The sequence below is a fragment of the Elephantulus edwardii genome, unplaced genomic scaffold, assembly GCF_000299155.1.
Source record: "Elephantulus edwardii isolate Elephantulus edwardi_28Jun2011 unplaced genomic scaffold, EleEdw1.0 scaffold00048, whole genome shotgun sequence".
Taxonomy (NCBI): domain Eukaryota; kingdom Metazoa; phylum Chordata; class Mammalia; order Macroscelidea; family Macroscelididae; genus Elephantulus; species Elephantulus edwardii.
In genome coordinates, this window is record NW_006399798.1 from 1,971,574 (window position 1) to 1,996,791 (window position 25,218).

General features: G+C 48.7%; 1 protein-coding gene and 1 pseudogene across 2 annotated transcripts in view; one reads left to right on the top strand and one right to left on the bottom strand.

Moving 5' to 3' along the window:
• Positions 1 to 25,218, bottom strand: part of RPTOR (regulatory associated protein of MTOR, complex 1) — a 285,559-nt gene that overhangs the window by 238,913 nt on the left and 21,428 nt on the right. The window lies entirely within an intron of this gene.
• The window catches only part of LOC102847434, a 48,763-nt pseudogene that overhangs the window by 19,925 nt on the left and 3,620 nt on the right, over positions 1 to 25,218 (top strand).

The window sequence follows — 25,218 nt, forward strand, 5'->3', positions numbered from 1 at the left end:
AACTCACAGTGCCCCAGCGTGACAGAGCGGATGGTCCCACAGGCTTTCCTGAGCAGTAATCTCTAGGAGAGTAATCGCAGGGTCTTTTCTCATGGAGCAGCTGGTGGGTTCGAACTACTGGCCCAAGGTCGGTAAGCAGCCAGGCAGTTAACCATAACCACCAAAGAGGATTCTCTCGACCATGACATCATACTTCAGTGGTCAATTGAAAGTGGCTGATTCAAATTGTGAATGTATGTGCCAACATTCACTTTTCTCCTTAATAGTCAATGTTTGTGCCAATATTCAGTGTTTACTCTCTCATTCTCCAAAACAATGTTTATTCTAGCAGAGACATAAACTAAAAGGAAAACATAAGCTGGTACTATTTGAATTACCCAACAAATAAGGACCTTTCCTTCCTCCCTCACCTTCTTTCCCCAATTCGAAGGGTCCATCATCGCCAGCAAGGACAAGCTTTCCAGAAACCCTGCTGATGGGCAGGCGTGCCTCTCCTCCCCCCAAAGGAGGTACTTGTTAGTGCTGGATGATATGAGACCCACCTCTCACCTAGTCAAAGCCTCGGCATTCTGAACTTTCAGAGTGTTCACAGTTCCTTGATAGGTTTCTCTTGTTGACAACAGGATAGATTAGATTTTAAATCCTTTTTAATATACTCAACAAAGTCTACAGATCAGATTGCCTGGATAAAGGTAAGATTATTCTTGCTGACAAAGATGCTTTTCATGACAAAAATAAACAGTCTGATGGGCGAGGAAAGTAACAAATCCAACCAATGCAGTAAATCCCATTTTTCACCAAGCATCAGGAAAACAACAAAAACATGGACCAGGGAAAGGAGCAGACGACAAAAGGTATTCCCGCTGCAATGACCATCTCATGGTACAAGTCAAGAAAAACCCAGTGCAACTCGCCCATGGAAGCAAGGCCATGGAGTCATCTGACCAAGAGCTTTACCTGGGGAGGTGTGGGATTCCAAAGCTCTGAGGTTTGCCAAGGGCTAAGGACCAAGCAAGAAGAGCACTTGCTGGGATTTGGAGCACACTCGACCCAGCACTGACACTGCTATCAAGCCACGCCACAACTCCACTGTGAACATTCACCTGTTGCTCCCACTCTGACTCTAGGGTCAGAGATGTAGACAGAAAACAGGGGACGGTTGCCCCTGGCAACAACGTCTAGGGCCCAGTGGGTAACACTCAAAAGCTGGTGGTGATCAAGAGCTGCCTGGAACAGCTGCTGACAGCTGACCAGACACCAGCTCCTGACCTCTTCACTGTGGTCTCTCCAACTGGGCTATCGGGGCTCCAAGCACTAGGCTGGATTCCAAGAATGACTGTTCCCTGGAGAAGAGGAGACGCTGAGCCAGTGACCAGTTCATCCAGGGCCCTTGATGAGCAGACGGTCACAGGTACAGCGTAAGGAGAACACGTGGAACAGGAGACACTGCCTCATCGATATGTGGAAAATGCAATCCACTGCCCTCTAGCCACCACCACCACCCCACTCCCTTCCACATCTGAAATGCACACAACGCCTCGCTCAAGACCTCAGCTCTTACCCACTGGGGCTCTTACCCGCTGGAGCTCTTACCCGCTGAGGCTCTTACCCACTGGGGCTCTTACCCACTAAGGCTCTCTGACAGTCCAGGTGAAGACATGGCTGCCTGCACCCCTCCTCATGTACAGGCAGCACACCCACCCTTGGTGGGACAGAGACCAGCACAGGTGGGACACAGGCAGTCCTGTGCAAAGGGGAAACCAGGCGGCATGGCGGCTGCACTTGAGTGGCCTTTGCCCTCCAGCTGAGAGCTGCCTGCTCTGTCCCCACAGTGTGGTTCTCAGCTGCTTCCAGGCTGTCGCCCGGTGTGCAGAGGGCAGTTTTCTCAACCTGCTTCCTGCCAGTAGACATGCAGGACTTTTATTCTATATTGTCTGCTCCTTCCAGTGGGACAGATGCATGATTTCTTTTTCTGTAGCTAAGAGCACGCCCAAAGACAGTTATGCCTCCATCCACCTAAGCTCTTCGAGCAATGGGCCACCCCTCAGCCTTCCAGAGACCCTCAGTCACCCCTCAGGGGGCTTTGGACGCCCCAGAGGGCTGGCAGGGCCCATCTCAGATTGTAAATAGCCCAGGATCTTGGACTCGCTCCAGTTGAGAACTGTCTGAAAAACACTTCATTGGAGAATCCTCTGTCTTCTGAAGAGGCTGAGTGAGGACGCCGTCTGAGACTCTCAAGGCTGCGTCTGCACTTAGCAATCCAGTTCTGTCCTGAGGCTCCTGCAACATTGGCCTGGAAAGCTCATGGCTGTATTGTAGGGTCCAGTAAACATGTATGTGCACAGTTCCACACCAGGGAGGAGAAGGGTGTATGTATTTTCCACACAGGACAGCATAGCCACACCTCCCACCACCACATGAGAGCGGGCCCTTTCCACCAGCTTCCAGAAGCCTTTCCGATCCTCCCAGGCAAGGAGCCATATCGGCCCCATCCACGTGACACTGTTGTGTGGTTACGTGCCGTCAAGTCGTAGATGACTCATAGCGACCCTATGAATGAAAGACCTGAACACTTGTTTAACTTTCATCGTTTCTCCACGTTCAGAGTTTCCAGAGGCAAGCTATTTCGGAAGTGGATGCCACTCCTGCTTCCAAGCTTGTTTTAATCGGGGCACTCCACCAAACACTGTCCGCCATGTGTAACCATTATCACATTTGTCATCACATCAGTGTCACAGTGTTTAGCATCACAGCAACCACGAGTTACCTCTATATGGCAAGTGGACAGACCAGTGCTGTACCACTTAGAAGAATGTTTGACCAAAAACACATGACACTAAAGATCTAGAAAGGCAGAGCTCTGACCACCACCCACTATTTGGAGCCCCCTTCCTCAATGCCAGTGCCACTGAGTACTCACAAACTTCCCCGGATGAGGCAGATGGTTATAGGAAAGGTCAGTGGATCGCATCCACCCGTTGGAACTTGGGAAAAAGGATTGCTGATCTGCTTCCCGTGGACCCACTGCAAACCCCAGAGCATTTCCACCCCACAGGCTCCTTTCAGCAGAGCCAGCAAGAACTAATATTCAAATGAACTCCTCAGCCTTTAATCTTGAACGGAAATTAATGAAGACTGTGCAAAAGTACAGGTCGCCAAGACGGAAACCTCTGGGTCCAAACAATAAGCAGGCTAGTGCTGCAGTCACTGTTCTAGTCAAGTCCCTGCACACCCCCACCCCCAAACTCCCGCATCCTGGCATCACGGAGTCACGGGGCAGAGCAAGGAGGGTGCGAAAGATCTGAGGAGCCAGCAATACCGACTCGAACATCAAAAGCACGCCCACGCCCCTCCTCTGCCAGGGCCATTCTGCAGACCTCAGCAGCTCACCCAGCCTCCTGAGCAGGCAGGCTCCGTGGTCTGCAGGGTCTGCAGGGGGCAGCCAGGTCCCCCGGGGGGGCTGGCTCTCTGCTTGTTTGTTCCAGTAAAACTCCACATTTTAAGAAGAGGCGGGAGGTTGGTATGAGGGGAGGGTTGTGATTTCCTTTGAGACAATCAGAAAAGCCGACTGAATTTCCACTGCTACATTCACTGCAGTAGAAATGCTCAAAGGTGGCGCAGCTGGACAAGCGGAAAATAAGGAAGGTGGGCATCCATCCTCCCCCTCCCCTGTAGTGTAGCTTTTAGATGATAAAAGCAAGGGCCCAGATCTTTACACCCATAAAACTATTCTGAAGCAGGGGAGGGTGCTGTGGTCGCAAAGCGGGCGATTACTGTGGATCACAGCACGTGCTGACAGGCTCTGGCCAGCCCAGAGGGGCCTCGCTGCAATGAGCGGGAACCCACGCCAGGCCAGGCGAGCACAGGGCCACCCAGGTGTGTGCTGGCAAGGCTCGCTCAGGGCCCAGAGTAAGGCCCACCGAGCGCTGACCTCCACGCGCCCACCGCCCTGCCTCTACCCCTGACAGAATGTAAAGGGGAGAACAAATGCTGAAGGGGTTCATCTCCAAGGACTTCGGGGAGCCCGCTAGCAGCAGGAAGCTGAGTGCAGGCGCCGGGAACTGACGCTGGCCACACTTGAGAAATAGCACAGAGGGGCAGCCGCCCCGTGATGGATATTTTTAATTAAAACACTCAGTTTTCAGTAATGGCTGGCGTCTCACTGCTGATTTTTAAAGACGTTATTCTTCTGCCATGTTCAAGGCCCTCAGAAAGGTCTGTGTGCATCAGGCGAGGGTCTCCAGTCTCTGAGGTTGGGGTCAATGTGGAATATGCTCCAGATAGCATCCACGCTGCTGTCCCCAGAGGAGGCACAATTTTCACGTGTGTATAAATGCTGGGTGTAAAACCACAATGTGGACCGAGATGTGCAGGGCTGGGGGACGCCAGCCTCGGATTGTGAAACCAGCCCGTCTCCTGCAGTCAGAGATCTGAAGGATCACAGAACTTGCTGTTTCGTTTCCGTAAACCTGCCCTTCTCAACTTTTCAGACTCAGAAGTGCTTCACGTGAAATTATTGAGGACCCTCAGAGTGTCTTTGCTGGTTAATACTTCTAATATTTACTGTGTGAGAAAGTAAAAGCAAAGTTTTGAGAATTTTATTACTTCTTTTAAAAATAATTCTAATAAGGTACTTAATTCATATTACCACAAATGATAACTTTTCACTAAAAAACTTTTGTGAGTAGAGCGGTACTGTTTACACTCTTCTCTTTGCTTGTTTTGTTTTCTGTAATGTTTCTGCAAACCCCTCTGGCATCTGGCTGAGAAGGCACAACCTCGCATTTACTTCTGCATGTGCGCAGATGGGCTGCTCAGGTCAAGTCTAGAAGAAAATATAGCCTTACACACGTCTATCTACACACAGCCTTTCAATTGTCAATATTTTTCATACTACACCAAAACTCATTAAGTGAAACCTAATTTAAAACTCAAAACTTTCATTTAGGTAAAAGCCAATTTCACTTAAATGACTTTTTTCTTTAAATAACAAACAAGCAGGAAGAGTGCTGTGACATCGCAGGGATGCAATCAAGGTCGCAGAGCAAAAGCAGTGCATGGAACGGTGCATGGAAACCAGTTTTCTCTGGAAACTTGTGCTGAAATCACAACAGAAGTTGGGGCCAGAGTGAAGGAGACAGTACTAGAGGGTCCATATAACAAAAGGAACATTTAAAGACAACAGGGGAGCTCTGGTGGCCTAGGGACAAGAAGGTGTGCTGCAATCCTGAAGGTGTGTGGTTTGAATCCACCAGGTGCTCCGCTGGAGAAGGAGGGGCAATCTGATTCGACCATACACAACCAAGGGAGGCAGGGGAGGGTGGATGGAAGAGTAACATGAAGACTACAAGGGCCAGTACAGTGTTGTGACTGTCCTGGTGCACCCAGGCCAGCTGCCCTCCGCCCACCGCAGTCCTCAGCACCATCGCAGCAGATGTCCTCAGAAATGGCCTCCTGGACCCAGAGAGGGCTGATGAGTGCCTGGAGAACACAGCCTGGTGCTGCCCTGGGCTTCTGCAGAACACTTCACCCAAACCTTCCCAGGGGGCTGTCTCCCCGTAAGTCCCTGGAGCTCAGTGAAAAGGTGCAATGGCCCAGCTGCCTGAAATCTCCTGGGCTGCAGAGGATGTCCGATAACAGTTCCCCTTAAACCAATTTGTTCAACTGCACGCTACTATTCTGTCACCTCCCCTACAACACACACTGCCAGCCCAGGGCACGCCATCAGCAGTCCTCGCTGAACAGCCCACCTGGCCCCAAGTGTCACAGCACCTGCGTCCCCCTCTCCTGCCCACCTCCTGACAGTCCTCCCTTCCTCAGTCCCTACAAGATTGTGGCCTCTTCTGCAGAGAGCCGGCTGGTGGATCCGACTCAGGCTCCACACCCAGCAACATGCCTGCATGTCCAGGTCCCCTAACAGCTGGCCCATTATCAGTGCACGTATCCTGCAGGTCAGGCCCTGGCCGGAAAGCAAGTGGAGTATCAGCCCAGTGGTGGGAAAGGCAGAGCCCTGAGGAAAAGCAGGGCAAGGAAGAAGAGCGGGGCGGCAAAGCAAAGCGAGTCAGAAAAAAATGAATCCAAGGAATTCAAATATCCATCAGAGAAGGAGGACAAAGACCACCTCTTCCCACTGCAGCATCTATAGCCTGTGTTTGGAGGAGGGGTCCCCATCATTGCCACCACCCCGTGAGGAACACCTGATTGCTAATTAAAAGGTAGAAGGTTCAAGTCCACCCAGACATGCCATGGAAGAAAGACCTGGTTAGCAATCTACTTGCTATGCAAGAAAGACCTGGCTAGCAATCTACTTCCAAAACTTCTCACACTCACTGTCTGAGTTGGAACTGACTGCCCCTCAGGCTTCCAAAGCTGTAAACTTCCAGGAGAGGACTCTCTCTCTTCCATGGCACTGCTGATGGATTCCACCTGAAAATGCAATCGGCTCAGCCACACAGGGGGTCACCAGCATTGGAGTCATCCCCATGGTAGATGTTTTAAGGAGTCTCTTCAGACACGCTAGTCCTTATGGCTCTCCCCTTGGAATCAGAACACTGCAGACACACTGTGTGTCTGTGTATCCACTCCTCCTCAAGAACCAACTAACGTGCCTGGCGGAGCAGAAAGGCCCTCAAGAGACGCATGGAGGAGGGACAGAAAGGAACACATAGTGTCTGCAGGCATGAGGGGACAGGAGGATGCTCTCACTGACTCATGTCCCTGAAGTGAAGATGAAAAACACAACTCACCAATGTGACTCATGGGGACAAAGAAAGCATAACTGTCCCTAAGGCCCTCTGACATCAGGCCTCAATCACAAAGCAATCCACCAAGGCCACACAAAGAGCTGCAGGCAAGTCCTCCAGACCCCACTCAGCTCCAGGGGCCGAGGACAGAAAGCACGCCCAGGTCCATTCCTTTAAGGTTGGGGGGGGGAACAACTGTCATTAAGAACACAGATAAGATCTCAAACCAAAGTAGCCTGGTTTCCTAAAGTACCCAATCAGGCTATTCCTGAAGTAAAGTAGGTATGTACAGAGATGGCGTTCACCATCGTAACAAAAGAAGAAACAGCAGGATTATCCCAGATGGAGCAGAAAAGGCAACAGCCATTTATTAGAAAACAACTCTTAGTTGCCTCTTTAGTCTGATAAAGAGAGTCTGCAAAACCTGCCACCTTAAAGACCACAGAGCAAAGACTGAAAGACTGAACCCTTCCTCTCCAGGGCAAAGAGCAAGAGCAGGATGCCCCCTCCTCACCTCCATACCCACCAGGTCCTGGCTAACAGGACAAGGTCAGGAGGACACAGTGAACAGTGAAGACAGCAAGAGCTGCAGAAGATTCTGACAACATCTATAGAAATCTGAAAGTATATGTGGAAAAACTATTGAAATTAAGAGCTGTACAAGGCTGTTGGATATAAAATCTGTAAACAAAAGTCAACTGCATTCCCAGATACTAGAACAAGTAACATGAAGTTTCTAAGACAACACTGCCAGAATATAGTCTCTGAGAAAAAAATGGAACAAAAAATCCCAGTGTTTTATGACCTGGGCATGGAAAATCACTCACTCACTCGCTCGCTCACTCACTGCCCTGGGGTCGGAACCAACTCCTCTGATGACCCTCCAGGGTGTCCAAGGCTCTAAATCACACAGGAGATTGCCTTTCTTTCTCCTACAGAGCTACTGACGGATTTGAACATTTGGGTGAATGGTGCAACTCGCTGGGGACCACGTCACCAGCGCTTCGCCACATGGAAAATGAGAGAACTCATCTAATGTCGAAGAGATAGGCGTCCTCTGCTCCAGTGACCTATTTGGTTAAGGCATATTTAAAATCCCTAAAGGACTCCTGCCCCCTTGGTGGAATCAGAACCACTGATTGTAAATATAAAGGGCAAAGCAAAGAGGTGAGAGAGGTGAAGAGACTCCTGAGGACGAGAAACGCGAGAAGACCTGCTTCTTCTAACTACGTGAGGATACGTGATACTGGCACAGAGAGACAAGGCTTCCAGGGTCCATTCACCGGCAACAGCACTGCCAGAGAGAGGGGACAGGATGCGGTGCTGGGTTCCTGGTGCCGGCACACTGACTAGGACTCAGAGAGACCACATGGACAACAGATCTGAACCTGCGAACCGTCCTGACCATCTCGGTCCTGCTCAGACCCACTGTGCTGGGCCCTGGGTCAACCCATCTCCTTGATGGTTTCCTCTCACAGACCCTACGTTTCCCAATACGATGTCTCTCTTCAAGGACAGGTTCCTCCTGAAAATATGCCCTGAGGAAATGAGACCAAGTTCACCATCCTTGCGTCTAAGGAGCACTCAGATTCCACTTCCTTCTTTTGGCAGTACATGGGATATTCAATACTCTTTGCCAGCACCACAGTTCTCAGGCACTGATTCTTCTTTGGCCGTCCTTATTCAGTGCCTAACTTTCAGATTCATAGGAAGCAAATTAAAATACTACGGTTTGCATCAGGCACACCTTAGTCTTCAAACTGACACCCTTGCTCTTTAGAACTTTAAAGAGGTCCTTGACAGCAAATTTCCTCAATGCAACATGTCTTTTGATTGTTTGACTGCTGTTACCATGGATGTCGATTGCAAATCCAAGTAAAATCAAATCATTGACAATCTCAATCTTTTCTCCATCAGCATGATTGTGCCTGTTGGTTCAGTGGTGAGGATTTTTTTTTCTAGATGTTGAACCCATATTGAAGGTTGCAGGGTTGATTTTCTGAAGTAAGTACTTCAAGTCTTCTTCACTTTCTGCAAGCAAGGTTGTGTAGCTGCATAATGTAGGTTGTGAATGAGTTTTCCCTTAATCTTAATGCCAAGGATAGCTAATGATATTGGTATGGGCCAAAAAAAAAAAGGTGCTGAGGACACGGCCCTTGGCAATAAAAGGTGAAAAACAATGACTATTTGTATGAAAAAAAATTAAACTATTCCCTATCTTACCTCACATCAAATACAAAAACAAATGCAACTGACAATTGTTATGTCAACTATGTAATCTGTCATCCAAGCTACGCATTTTTGGATGGGGAACGGGGAAAGAATATTACTAATAGTTCAGCAAGATTTAAAAACAGAAAACAACAAATGTTGGCAACATTATAGAGAACCTGGAACCTTCATTCTTTGCTGATGGAATGCAAAATGGTACAGTCATTGCGAAAAAGTTTAACAGTTCCCCAAAAAGTTAAAGACTTCCCATGTCACCCAGCAACTCCACTATACACTCAAATAGATTTGAACAAAGGGACTCAGACACCAATGTACACTGCAGCACTAGTCACAATAAACAAAAGGCAGAGAAAGCCTATATGTCCGTCAACAGACGAGAGAATAAACAAATGGTGGTCCATCCATACCATGTGACATTACCCAGTCAGAAATAAAGTCCTGCCATCTGCTACAACAGGGATGAACTTTGAAAACACAGTGTTGAATTAATGAGTTAGTCACAAAAGGGCAAATAATGTAAGATTCCATTTATGCAAAAATGTCTAGAACAGGCAAGTGAGAAGATGGAAATTTCTCTGTGGGCCCCAGAGTGGGCTGGAGGGAAGGAGAAAGAAGGGTTCAGTGCTGGGGCCTGAACTCTGTTACGGGGACAGCATCAAGTGGACCATGGTGAACACAGCCACTGAGCTTCACATGTGAGGGTGGAATGTCAAATGTTTGGTTACATAGATGTTTACCACAGTAACAGTAACAAAGGCTAAACATGTACGTGGCATTGTTGGCAGGAGGCAGAGTAACCAAAACAGTACTCTCTGAAGAGAAGGGTAGTCACCCCTTCGGAAGGTCAGGTGGAAGCCCTGTGTCTTCTAAATCTGACCAGCCGCACGCCCTGCTGGTGCAGGAAGATGTCGGCTCACAACAACCCACCTGCACAGAAGGACAAGGCCCTGTCCGATTCTGCACTACCTCCCAACCCCTGCTGTGCTGACTTGCACTGTGCTGGCGACTTACTGGGCCTGCAACCAGACACGCTTACCAAGAAACAGGTATCCAAGTGTCCTTATCAGCACCATTCAAAATGTCCAAAACCAGGGGCAACCCAAACAGTCAGTGACTGTGGCCTGAAGAAATTAACTCTGGAACACTGTATCAACGAGAATGAATTTAGGTGTAAAGACAGACTAATCACATATTTCATCAGATACAAAAGGATACACAGGATTCTGTTTGCATCAAACCCTGACACCCAGCTGAGAAAACTGCAGCAAGTGTCTTCCCTGACCTGGAGGTAACTCCCAGCACTGCTCTGGATGGATTCATTTCACAATTTGTTTTAGATACCTTTCTGCACATACTGCTCATTTTAAAAGCTTATAAAGTTTAAAAAACAAAGGTGAAGTGATACATAACTGGACTCATGTTTTCATTCCACAAACATGTTCACAGGACACATCACTTTAGTGGGTGAGGTGGAAAGGCATCACCTCAGGGCTGGGGGTCAGCTGAGTACACTATGATGGCAAACATGACAAAGGTCATACGAAACAGACAGGGAGAATGCTCTCTTCTAGAAAGCAGAGCCACTGAGCAAGACTTCAAGCTGGTGGCATCTGAACACTCCCCCTGGGGCAGAGCGGGCCCAGCTCACCCGAGGCAGTACCTTAGGGGGCCAAGGCAGAAGGTGAGCCGGCCCAGGAGCACCAGGCAGACACCACAGCCCCAGCCCTTGCCACTCATCCGGCCTCACAGTCTGGTACAGGGAACCTCAGCATACAAGTCTAGCCAGACGGAAAATGACAGCCCATCATCAAAGGGACACTTCTCACCCTCCCCTGGGGCCACGGTCGGCTTCCTACAAGAGGGATCTGCAGGGCAGACAGAAGGCATCCGGTCAGCATGAGGAGTCTCAATTTACCAAAATCTATGACAAGCCAAGTGTGGATCTGCGTCTCACAGGCTCCATTTCAGTGAAAAATGGGCCGTGGGAACCAGCGTCGGCAGCAGCACGCAAGACGGGTTGGAGGAGAGGCTGAGGGATGGCTTCCCTGCTGAACCAGACAATTACAGTCCTGCCAGGGACGGGATGGATGTCCTCACAGCCGCCCGCGCCCCTCCATCTGCCCGCTGCAAACAGCATTGTGATGGATAGGTGGGTGTGGGGACAGTGGGGAGGCAGGGACCTCACAGCCACCTACAGGGAAGCTGAGGGGGGTTCTGAGGAAGAGCAGGCGCTCGATTATTAAAGGACGTGTATTTAGGTGAGTATTCTGCACCTGCCGAACCGCCAGTCACTGCAGAATTAACTTAGCAGGCAGGCGAATTTTTTAAACCCCAACCCCAAAACAACGGGGTTTCCAGATTATTGTACACCCAGGTCCCACCTCATAATGACACATTACATTAAGTCTGTCTTCGGAGCTATCTACACACAGCTCTGTGCCGAATTCATCTAGAGAAATACCCTCTGGCCACCATCACGTCCACTCGGACTCACAGGAACCCACGTCCGGCAGAACAGTGCCAAGCCGCATGGGGTTTTCAGGGGCTGGTCTGTCAGGGGAACATCATTAGGCCAGCCTCGGAAGTGTCTCTGGGGGGACTTGAACTGTTGACATTTGGGTTTTGAGTTTGCAGCACCCAGGGTATGCTAAAGGAATACCACACCCTAAGCTGTGGCACACACAGGTGACAACAGCAGTGTGCACGACCCAGCCATGGGGCCAGCAGCAATGGCCTCTGGACCAGAGGGCACAGGGCCAGCAGCCACTGGGCTTCAGGATGCTGGAAAAAAAACCAAGAATGAGCGAAGCACTGCAGCAATTCCAAAATGCTCTGAAAACCGAGCCTTCTTACATAACCTGGATTCATTCCATCTCCAACTGGCCCTGCGTCGACCAGCGCTCTAGCACCACTGGCCTGAAAGCACCTGTGGCTCGCTCACTCTGGCAAGTGGAGAGGCTGAAGGTACACTGACCAGTGCAGCCCTGGCCAGTGCTGCCCCTCCACATGGGGTAGTGAAGGGCCACGGACGCCACAGGCACACCCTCAGAGTCTGGCCTAGAGTGGCATCTGTGGGTGGGTGGAGCCCCACCTCTCTCCTGTCATGTTTTAATCAATTCCATGACTCACCAGTTGCCAGAGCCTTGATTTAATTCAAACTTCCCAACATCATTCTCATTTTCTCAGGATGAAAAACCTTCTAAATAAATAATCGATGAGACCTGGAGCACACGCGGGGCACCCAGCACCCACGGAGGATGGAAGAGGAACGAAACGTGTGGCTGCTGCGGTCCGCAGGTCTTGGGACGGGGAAACGTCAAGGAACGCGAGGAATGGACAGAACGGGCCTGGGAGAGGGTTCTGAGGCATTTACTGGGGACGAAACCCTTCGGGAAGGGCCCCTCGCTCCACTGCTCTGGGAGGTGGAGGGTGGCTCCTGGCTCCCCCCACCAGAAAAACCTCCCCCAAGGACTCCCCCATCTCAAAAGCCTGCTCTTTATGAGTCATCCTAGCAAGTTTAAAATTTTATTTCTTTGCAATTTTTTTTAAACTCCCATGTGCTCTGACCTTAAAAAGCTCAAAGAACCTTGAGCACTTGGTGGGCCTCCCCCGAGCGCAGCAAGGGAGGGTTCTGCAGACAACCCATAGAGAGTCACTTCACCAAAGTTCTGGGGGCGCGGGGAGGTGCTAGTCGGCTGGGGGGCAGGCGGGGCCTTGTACAAGCAAGGCGAGAAGTTGGAGACAGCCGGATTCGTCTCTTAGGCCCCTCACTCCTTGTCCCAAATCTGCAGGACTGACCCCCAGACCAGTAAGGAGTGAAGAGCACACGGCAGCACTGTCCACCAGTCCATCTGGCTCAGGACCAGTGAGGGCAGGAGGAGTGGCCTCCCCCTCCACTGAAACAGCCAGCCCGCCAGGCCCAGGAGGAGTTTCCCCCTCCATAGGGCCGAGGAGGTCAGCAGTGAACTCCCCTCTGCCACCCCCACCACCAAACACAAGCCGGAAAAGCCACGTCCTGAGCCTCATTAGGAGAACCAATTACCCACGTAGCGTCTTGTCTGCTTCTAGAACGGGTTTTCTCCACGGACCACAAAGCACCGAGCAGAAAGGACCTAATTACTGCTCTGCTTCATTACCAGAATTAGGAGGCCACGATTACCATCCCCGGGTGACAGAACAAGAAAAGAGGCACTGAGCACAGCAGAGGCAAGGGCGCCTCCACACGGGACCCAGCAAGGGGGCCTCGGGGGGGTGTGGGCAGAGCCCGCCCTCACCTCGTTCTCCATGTACAGGCCGGAGGGCAGAATCCCGAATCCACACTGAGCCCGTAAACCAACCAACATCAGGCAGGCCGTCAGCTTTGCTGGGCAGCACTATGCAGACACTGTATCTATGACAAACTGACAGGCTGATGGTGGTATCAAGCACGTCCACAGGCATCATTTTTCCTACAGTGTGGGCTCCCTTGGGGTCTCCGTCACATCCCGGTCATTCCCAAAACAGACCCTCTCATCACAGAACTGCACACTTCACAGTTCAATGTCACAGACCTTCCGTATGCACTGTCCTCTCCCCTTCACCAGGCCACCACCCCCCACTTCCCAGGGCATGTGGCACCGGGAAGGGCAGAGCAACAAACTGTTTCCAAGGAGTAGATCATACCACATGCACCATAAAATTTACCCATTTTAGGTCCACAACTAGATGGGTTTTAGCAAATTTACTGGACCTTACTGCCATAATCTAATTTTTTCACATGTCCATCACCCTAAAAAGAAACTGTTCTGCTCATTGGGGGATGTTGGGGAGGAAGAGGAGGCCTCTGGCCAGGGCCAACCACCTAGCTCCGGATAAATGCAAGCCTCTCTGGCCCATATCAGCCCTCAATACGGGAGAAAGCTCTCCTGTGTTTGGCTGTGCTGGCTGAGAAAGCTCGCTGCCCGGGAAGATGCTGCTGCATCCATTGAGTTGGGAGTGGTCTGCACGGGGCCACAGTTCTCCTGTCCAATCAGCATACTTCACATCTACTCTACTTTGTCTTCCTGTTTACTGTTAACTTCTACTAAAGTTGAGTCGGCTCTCTGAAGTGGTCTATCTCTGTTGTACTCACCCCCATCAGGGTGTCGCTGCTCCCTGCCAGCAAACAGACAGCGACACCTGCTCGTCTGCCATCACTCTCCATTGTGCCCCCTCTCCTACTCTCAAGTCCTCCAAAAAGATGCTACTACTCAGTGGATAACAGCTCAGGGGCACTCAGGGGAGAGCATAAGGTTCTCAGAGAGAAGACCCAAGGCCTTCCCACTGGTATGAAGGTGCACTCAAGCCTCCAAATTTCTGGTTAGCAACCAAACATTTGCACCACCTCCCCCCATCCCACTCCCAGTTCTAGGCAACTACTAATTTCTTTCCTGTAGATTTGATTATGTGGACATTTCACACAGAATCACAGTATGTGGTCTTCTGCATCCTCCACTCATTAAGAAAGCCAGTCCCATCTGTGGATGGCCCAGGAACACTCAAGCCATGAACAGGGGTGAAGATGACTCCCCGCTGGGGAACCAAACAAGAGCGCACCTTACAGGAAGGATTCTGTCTAGGCTTCATCATATGCATACAAGTAATTTTCCAAAAATAAAAACTACAACACACACAAATAAACACACTACCAGAGGTGGTACTTAACAAAAGCAATTTAAAAAAAAAAAAGAAAGAAACACTTGACAAGTTGGATTAGGAGGCAAATAACAAAACACTATGTTTATGGAGTCTAATGAACTAAAAAGGACAAATTGAACATAATCGCAAAGCAGAAATTTTTTCAAAGTGACTCAGCAAACTAAGGTCTAAAAATCAAAAGCACAGACACAAAACCTCAGTGAACTGAGAGAATGAAGTGGAATCCAGACTTTTAAGGAGAACTTGCTAGATGACCACACGGATGCTTACAGGCAGTGAGAGAGGAATTTTAAAATCTTAATACTAAAAAGAAATTACTTTCAATGCCCAAAAGAGGAGAAAAATGACAAAAATATAGGAAAGAAATATGTAAAGATCTGTCTACTTAGTGTTTTCAAAGCAGTGCAGAAAGAGGAGGAGTAATCCTTGAAGTGACAAGAGCGGAGAGGTTTCAAGAACTGATGAAAGACAACACTCACAGATTAAAGAAATGCAACAAATGCAAGAAGGAAAAATAAAATCACCATTCAAATCTTTAAAGCCACCAGGAAAGAAAGAGGAAAGAATAAAAGGCCAGCAACAACTCAAATGGCAGCTAGCTGACTTATAACCAACAACAGATGCCAAAGGGTGTCTTCCAGGTGCAGGAAGGATATTAAAATAAATCCAGAATTTCTTACTCAGACATTATATTGATTAAAGAGATTTCTGACTTAAAAAAATGAGAATTTATAACCCTCATAAGAAGAAATTCTAAACACCTTTTATTGATACACTGTCTAAGGTCCAAAACGGAAGGAAAGTCACAAAGACGTGGAGTCATCTAAAATAACAATGACCATCTAACTAAGGTAAGAATACTCACAGTGCTGAAAAACAGAAATACAATCCTAACTAGCAAGAGAAAAAGAAAAATGTTCACTGGATTTCACAAGTCTGCAATTTCCTAAGACTAGGATAAAGGCATTGACTAGGTGCCAGGAATGGACAAAATATCAACTGAGATGTTTCAACACAGTAAAGAGATGTTGGAAGCACTCACTGTCTATGTGAAGAAATCTGGAAGACCGCTACCTAGCCAAGCAGCTGTAAGATCCCCACATCTGTGCTCATTCCAAAGGACGGTGATCCAATAGAATGCAGAAATCAGTGAAAATGATTAACATCATACTCAAATAACTTTCTGCTGATGTCATCAAAACAGTTAGAGCAATACATCGACAGGGAACTGCCAGAAACTCAAACCAGATCGATAAGAAAAAACCAGGAGGAGTATTATTGCTGATATGGGATAAATCTTGGCTGAAAGAAAAGAATGCCAGAAAGATGTCCACCTGTGTTTTATTGGCTATGCCTGTGTGGACCGTAATCATGGATAATTATGGCTCAATGTTATGGACAACATTGTGCGGAATGAGAATTTCAGAGTACTTAAGTGTACTCACGTGGAATCTGTCCATCGACTGAAAGGCAGTCATTCAAAGAGAAAAAGGACACAGAGTCTGTGGCTCCCAGCAGGTGCAGATACACAGAATGTTCCAGCACACAAGGTAAATCTACAAAACGCTGTGGATCATGGCTCCTAACGCGGCTCTGCAGGAGAACAAAGGAATTCGGGGTGCCCTCACATGCCCCCCTGCACAGCTGCACATGCTGAGCAGCGCCAGCGCTAGGGGGCGCCAGCCACACAAGTCAGTAAGGAAGGGCAGCCGTGCTGGAGCACACAGAGAATGCAGCCAGCGTCACTGGACAGCACATGGACACTGGCTGAAAGGGCACCTGGTGGTCGTACATGTGTTCTACCACCGAAACAATAAAATGCCACTTAAACAAGAAACCAAATTCCTTTATGAGATGAAGGGTTAACAGGCCTGGTCAGTAGTGATCGGGTGTATGAAACAGTGTCTATGAATGAGTGTATGAAACACAATGTAAATGAAAGACCGCACAAAACACTGTGCATAAATGAAACAATAGAACGCATTTTTTTAAATTACAAAATATTTATGAATTATTAATAAGTCATAAGTTTAAAAAGCCAAAATGAACTTTAGAAAGTCATTTGATCTGAACAATAAAAAGATGTATCAAAACTTATAGATTGCTATTAAGTACTTAACTTAAAGGGTTAACTGTGCAAATCATAAATGATTATTAACCTGGCGCTCACAACAGTGGGTATACACACAGCAGAGACTGTGAGGATAGCCCAGCACTAGGTCAGGGGCCTTTTCTATCTGTTTTACTATCAAACTGACAGCACAGAACAACAGCAACTAGAAAAGAACAATTAAAGTGTAATTCAGTCAAGTAACCAATGCAAAGAGTTCCTCATCTGGATGCGGTGAAAGGCAGCAAGATGAACGCAAAATGAGGAAACAGCCCAAAAGGCTAGTGGACTCCACACCCCCACCTCCACTCCTAAGACCAGAAGACCTGGATGGTGCCCAGATACAACTCAACAAACTCACTCCTGTGGGGTGGGGACAGAGGTCAGCTCATAGCTGACCCTCCAGAGGGAGGGGTTTCAGACACTGTCAATTGCATGGGAGGAGACTGGAGGATTCAAACCACTCACCTTGAGGTTGTTAGCATATCTCCCTATAGGCTGCTCTAATTAGGATCACAATAAAAGGTCCTGACAGAGTGGGAATATATAAAGGGTTGACTAATGTTAAAAATTATAGAAAAGACCTGGCTTACTGATCTGAAGGAGACTGGCCAGACCCCTCAGAGATTGCAGGCTCACACATGCTTTAGGCTTAGAACTGAACTCACCCCCAGGGATCAACAAATGGCCCCTAAAGTGAATTCTAACACCAGAGAAGAACATACACTCCTCAGTACAATCCACCACCATTTTCCCAAAAAAAAAAAAGCCCAGAAGATGAGACGTGAAGGCTGAAAGGAAACAGGGAACCAGGGAGGCAGAAGGGCAGATGCTGGTCATTGGAGGGACTGCAACCCACTTCATGAAGCCAAATGTGTCTAAGTCATTGAATGGAACACTCATTCGCTCTGAAAAGTTTTACCCAAACCACAAAAAAAATGCTTGAAAGTAAAAGAAGATGAGCCCATAGAAAGTAGGGGGGGGGGGAAATAAAGATAAGAAAATCAATTAACAAAATGCATAGCAAATACACCCTAGATTCCTAGCAAAGCCAAGAGACTAAGGGACCGAAGAAGAATCCATGCCTGTGAACTGTGTGGCAAGAAAATAGGGTGGACTAGCCAAGAGCAGACCAATTTGTCTCAGAAGAGGTGCAGGCTGGTGTTCTTTGGAAGCACAAATCATGAGCTTTCACCTTATGTGCTCTGAGCATGCTGTCAGGAGAGGCCAGTCCTTGGAGAAGGATATGGTGCTGGGAAGGTGGAGGATCGATCAATAAAGGAGAGGCAGGAAGGCCTTCAACCAATCCAGTGACTGCAACACAGCAGAGACCACATAGGATCACTCTGGGTCCAAGATTCAAGCCAAGAGTACCACTGGACCACTCCTACAATCCTGCAGACTTCAGAAAGATCTCAACGATTATCATGAACAATTTTACGTCCATAAATTTGAAACCTTGATGAAATGGACAAACCAAACTCAGTTCCAACTTGCTGACACCCTACAACCCACACAGTCATGGACTCTGTCTGACTAAGCAATCCTCCATCGACGTTGTAAATCTCTACGAGAAAACACTCCCCATCTTTCTCTCACAGAGCAAATGGTGGATTCAAACCACCAACCTTTCTGTTAGCAGTACAATATGTAACACACTACACCTTAAAGCTCCGTGGAGTGACCCTATCAAGCAAAAACCCCATTCCTTTTCTCTGCCTGCCATCCCGTCAAAGCTGACTCAGACCTGACCCGCTAGCAGGTTGTTCAGAGGAGGAGACTGCTCATCTTTCTTGCAAGGAAAAACGGTGGATTTGAACTGCCTGACTCTGGATTGGCAGCACAACCAGTTACCATAGATTTAAACAAGCATGGTCTAAGAATACAAGCCTGATTACTCTTAGAGAAAACTATTACACTTAAGAGTTATGGGAGGAAAGATCTCTTCACAAATGACAGCAATAACACCATCTTAAAGGGAAAGATTGGTGAAGTTGACAACATTAAAATTAAGAATGGAAAAAAAAAACCATCCATAAAAGAAAATGAAGACACACTTCAGAGGGGAAAGGAATTTGTAACACAGATGCCTTCTGCTATACTGGATATCAAAACTCATAAAACAAAACAAAAAAAAAAGGCAAATGACTCAAGAGAAAAAGAAATGTCTGAATGAGCATTTTTTAAAAAAAATAAATAAAAATGGATGCTTTCCAAATGAACAATTAACATTCAAAAAGACTCCCAGTACGGTGAAATGCAAAGTAAAATCAGTGAGGTATTACAACATACTTGACCACTAAGGAAAACATTTCAATCTATTCATCATAAAAGGGACAAATAAATAGTGACAATGGATGTGTAACAGGATCTTATACAGATGTGAAATGAATGAATTTCACGTAAATTCAACAATGAGTCTGAACCTTGAGGGAAATGTATCCCAAACAAAATTAGAATGAGAAGTGTGGTATGTCATACACAGAGAGTTCAAAGGATGCACAATGGAACTCATTTTCAGAGACATATACCTAAGCAGGAAAATATTCGTAAAAATGAGGAAAATGTTATCATCAGTTAAAAAAATCCTCCTAAGGAAAGTGACAGAATGATGTGAAGACAACAGTGATGCCTGGGCGCTGTGTGACAAGGTCAAGGTGACCAAACTGTGCACGTAAAAAATAGCAAATATTTTGTTTTCTATATAATGTTTACAACAGAAAGAAATCTCTGCACCTTGGAGTGGGGGCAGCTGAGCAGGGAGGGGCTGTGGAGCACCGCTAACGTGGACGGAAGTACACACACATTTTTTATAAGCTTTGGTTAAACTGAAAATAGATGCCTTATGCTAATTTTAACAATAAATCAGATACGACTAGAAATGACCTTCCTAAATGAAACCACTAAAAGAAGAGCAATTAGGTAATTCTTTATTCAGCTGTGATGATTATTAACACCAAAAGCTTTCTGTGTAATTAACTAGACCCTCAAAGTGGCAGGACAGATCTGGTCCTCAAGCCTGCGTGACCAAGCACCTGCTTTAGATCTGTCAAGCCAAAACAGGAAAGGATTTTATGCTCAAATCCTCTTACGTGTTTAACAATTCTTTCAGGGTCCACCTCTGACCCACCTGGCTCTGTAAAGCCCAAATGAGATGCAAATGTTTCCGCCAGGGACGAGCCTAAGCTGGCTTATAAATTACCTTCCTGAGGACCCGCAGGCTGAATCCCTCCAAACTTTAATCTGTACTGTGAATTCGATTCAGCACTGCAATCACAGATTTTAATGCCATGTTTAAGTTGGAAAGTGAAACTCCGCCAGGGCAGAAATTAGATTCTGTGAAAGAACAAAGACTCCAATACCTGGCGATTTGTGAATTGCAAAGAATCAGCTGGCAGTCACTCTGCAGTCCCCTGTGAAAGGCGATCTCAGCCCTGTGTGCCTGACCTCGCCCACACCCCTGCCTTTGTGGTTGGCTCTTCTGAACTGAAGGGTAACCACAAGTCCAGGAGAGATGAGAGAAAGAACACCAAGTAAATAAACCGACCCAACCACCACGCACAACTAGAAAAACCAACAAAACCGAAAAATGGTTCTTCTGAAGCTCTCAGCATGCAGAGAGGCGAATAAATGAGGTGTCCTTGCTGTGTAGAGAGAAGGGGCCCAACAGAACACAGTGGGGCGAACCAAACTGGAGGGAGCACTGCGGGGGAAGTGCGGGGGAGGGGGGTCTCTTGCATTTGTGTCTGAGTCCCAAGCTGAACAGGTGATGGGCCAAGGACACCAGGGGAGTGGAAGCTAACCAAGGCTGAGAGTCCTTCAAGGCCCTCCAAGTCTGAAAGAAGAGACCTCATTGAACATGCTGATGTCCAGCAGAGACCCCAGCCAAGCCACACCTCCAGGCTGGGCCAAAGCAGACCTGGTGGAAGGCTTCTCTAAATAGGAGGTCATCAAATGCTTCTGCAAAGGCCACAGGGTGGGTATGACAGGTCATGTAGTCTCTGCCTCAACTACTCAACTCTGCTAGTGTGGCCACAAGCCAACATGGACAACAAACAAGGCCAACTGTGTCCTCCTCTCGCCATCCCACTACCAAGATGAAAAGCACATTAAGATGTTATACACAAAGACAGGCAATGACTATTCCTACAAAAAATCTGTGTGGTCTTGAAACACCAATTTTCACATTTGCTTGGACTTATTACTGGCCTGTCAAGAAGCTCACACTTGCACGAGTCACTCCAGGCACGCAGATACTCCACAGCACTCTCCCGGCACAACTCTCTGTCCACACCACCAAAGGCAGGAATATAACTCATGTAATCAACCACAAGCCATTCGCCGCTTCTCAGAGAAACCTCCTATCGGACACAATGTGGCAACCGCCTCTCAAATATATTTAAGCAAAATCACAGTTAAGTGAAAACCGTTGTTGTGATGTGCCATCAAGTCACCTGCGACTCATAACGAACGACCCTAGCAGCTCTGAAGCCTGCCCTGTCCTGAGCCAGTCTCACGGCCTCTGATACACCAACCCCTATCGCCCCAGTTACCATCTCAATCCATCTCATCCGGGGTCTTCCTCTCCTGCGGTGTCCCCCCATCTTTCCAAGCCTGATGTCCTTCTCCAAGGACTGGTCCCTCCTGGCCACATGCCCAAAGGATGTGAGACGGAGTTTCAAAATCCTAGCCTCCAAGGAGAAACTGTAGATAATTTTAATGAAGTAATACAATTAGAAATGAGGACCGCTTGTCTACAGTGCCACTCTGCACATGTCTCGGAAGCCCTTCTGTGGAGCCTCTCGGCCTCACAGAGACCCTGTCTACTTCTCTCCCCCGGAGGGTGGCTGCTGTGTTGTCAGATGCCTTCACGTCGGCAGGCCTCACATGTTCACTCTGTGAACAGATGCGAATCCTTCGTGCCCTGTGGTATCCTCACCATCTCTGACCCCCACTCAAACCCACTGCGGCAAGCACAGTGTCAGTCCACCCGGCTGAGGCTCTTCCTCTCCTCGCCAACCCCCCGCCAGTAGAGGGACACCCACCAGGAATGCCAGCCTGCGGGTCAGCAGCAGAGTGCTTTAACCACTGCACCACCAGGTGCTTTAGGCATTAACATACCTAACCACTGCCACTGCGTCAGCTCCAATTCACAATGACCCTCAGGGGAGACGTCCTTGCCGACACCGTCCATCCTTCTCCCAGGGAGCACGGGTCAGCCCTTTCGGTTGCAGCCGGCCCGGACACCTGACTGCACTCCCTGTGGTGTATAGTGCGTGTGCTATGGCGCACTGTGGCTGCTGTCTTCCATCGCACCGGGACCAGCTCACAGCTGACCCTCTGGTGGGGGGTCAGAGATAGCAGATAACATGGAGGAGAAAGCCTAGCTCGCAGAGCCGCTGGTGGATTTGGACCTCATGCCTTTGACTTAACCGCACAACTCCTTACCAGGAAGCCACCAGAACTCCCATTGTTGTTGTCGTCGTTGTTACGTGCTATTGAGTCGACTGTGACTCATAATGAATGACCCTCTGAACAACAGCTCTGAACGTGACCCCACCGTGTGCTGTCCTCATTATCCTGGACATACCTGCTACAGTCACGGTGTCCCTCCGTCGTGCTGACTCTCTTACCCCTCTCTTACTCTGACCCTCCTCCTCACAGCATGCCCAAAGTATGAGACGAAGCTTCACCGTTCCTGCTCCAACAGCACTTTGGTCATATTTCTCCCAAACAGACTTGTTGATTCTTTTCAGTCCATGGGATATGCAGCACTCCTCTCCAACACCACAACTCAAAGGCATCCAATTCTTCTCCCGTCATCCTTAGCCATTTCCAACTTTCAGATGTTCAGCAAGTAATCAGAAAGATCATGGCTTAGATCAGGCAGGCCTTGAACTGACATCCTTCTCCTCAGTACTCTGCAGAGTCCCTGACGGATTTTCCCAACACTTTTGATGTTGTTGTTATTGTTGTTGATTGCCTTCGAGTCGAGCACGACTCATGGCGACCCTATGAACAAAAGCCTGAAGCCCCTCTACAACTACCGACATTTCTCAAAGTTCATAGAGTTTCTGGAGACATGTCATTTAGGAAGTGGATGCTACTCGATTTGTCATGGACAAAATGTTCTGGTGTCACTTGAAATAAGAAAGGGCAGATGCAGAGATCAATGTTCTATAGTAGGGCTGAAGAGAGGGAATGCCGTCACATCTAGTGTAGGCACCTGGGGGCCTTTGGTGGGCACAGCCCCATGCTGAGTTGAAACCTGACATCATCCATAGTCATCACTTGACAGGTTTTGTTCCAGGAACCAAAAAGGACAAAGACGTGAGAGCTACTCAGAAGTCCAAAAGAGACATTGAAAAGAACATAAACTAAAACAGGACAGTCAAGTGTGAAGGCACTCCAGTTCTGAGGTTCTGCTGCCAGAGTGGGAAGCCACGAGAACTGAAGAGAGCAGGGAGGAGCCTGGTGGCCCAGATCGGGAGACTAGAACACATTCGAGAGTCCAGTGGTCAGCCCAACACAAGAGGGGCCGCCACCAGGGTCATTATGAGTCACAGCACACCGGCCGGCAGTGGGTGGATGTGTTACAGAGCCCTGGTGGCACTTCCGGCTTCTAATCAGCTCTCTGCCCAGGAGGAGGGCAAGATGCCCATGCCCCCTCATTAAGCAGGTGGTCAGGCTTCTGCCAGAAAATAAGCTTGTGTATTGCTAGCATTTTCTCATCAATCAGTACAATTCTTGATTTTGCTACGTATTTGGGGGTTCATGCAGGGATATGGAATGCCCAGCTGTGTCCCGTCTTCAGCAGTAATTCTCTGCCCCCTCACCACCAGGACTCGTGCAGTCATATATCTTCAGGACGTTTCCTGTCCCAATAAACTCATGGCTTTTAGTTGGTCTCTGGGTTAGTTTTTGTTCTGTCTGTGAATCGAATCTTGAGGGACTTTCCCTCTGGGGAACAAGCCCCAAGAACTGGTGAGCCAGCCAGGAGGTCAGAAGCACTGGAGACCCTTGTGTAGGGGACCCATGGGGTAAGCACAGGAGGGCCTTTGGTATCTATGTTTGGTCCCTTAGCACAGAGGCTAGAGGAGTGGGGGCCAGAGTATGAGTGTGGGGACACCTTGAAAACCCTTCAAGGTTTGTCAAAACTCAGCAGAGCGTGGGGGCTGGGAAGGCCGAGAAAGACTCGCGAGTGAGTGCTAGCCGCTGTAGCGGTCGGGTCGAAGCTCTGCGCTCAGTCCAAGACTGAAACAGCAACACGGCCCAGAATGGCTCCCACCAGCCGCAGGAAGAATGAGGCATCACCAGAAAGACCCTGGCCAAGGGGTGGAAGGTCCAGCACCCCACCTCAGGAGGAGGTGCTGGCTTCAGAGAGCTCAGAAGAACGCGGCACTGTTGAAACAGAAGAGACCATGACGGTTCATGGGGCGGATCAATGACCCCGCCAGCCCCACCCTGCCTCCACTTGTGGGCTCCTGCACCCACTGGAGCTCTGGGTGGGCAGACAGAGGGGGGAGAGGGAATGAGGAGCAGGGAATTCCCGCCGGACGTCTGGCTCGGCTGGTACCATTGGGTGAGGGCCTCCCTCACTGGGCCACCCCCAGCACCAAGTCATGTTTGGAGGTAGAGACAATGTCCCCGAGTCCTCTGGTAAAGGTGCTGCAGGAGACAAGGGGACCTGCATTCACAGCTGTAGACACTGGTCTCCTAAGAACAGGTTGTTCTGGCAGGGGCAAATACAAGGGCTAACTGCACACAGCAACGTGTTTGCAGGAGCTCTGGGTGCAGCCTAAAGAAATCTCACTGCTTCCCTGTATGGATGATGTAATGTTAACCAGTGAGTCTCTGCCTGACCTCAAGAAACAGCACTGCCGTCAGTGGCTCAGCCACAGGCTCGGGGATGGGACGTCAAGAATGCCAAACTGCAGAGCACTGGGTCGTCCAAGGGACAGTCAATATTGTCTGCTTGGGTAAGGCAGTTAAAGCTGATCCCCTCCCTAGAAACCAGAGAACTGCAAGCCTTCGTGGGGACAGTAGGTTACTGGAGGCTTTTCATTCCACAATTGGCTCCGATGAGTGTAAAGTGGTGGTGTGCAATGGGACTCATGAAGCTTCTAGCATCCAGAAGGCCAAGGTGACTATCCAGCAGACTAGAAACCAAGGGCAGGAATATTACTTGGATGCCTCCTGTCACTTCAAAACGTTTGGCTGGGACCTGTGGCAACAGCAACGTAGCCAGAGAATCTCACCTGGATTCTCATCTCAGTTATGGAAAGAGGCAAAGACCAGACGTAAGGCCCTGGATAAACAACTGTGTGCAGTATGACAGCTTCTTAGTAGAAGACATCACCAAAGGTGTTGCAAAGGGGCAGACTCACATCCCACCCAGGACGGATCAAAGGCTTTGCTAGCCCCAGTCTGGGCTGGCATAGACCAGTATTCTTGCCA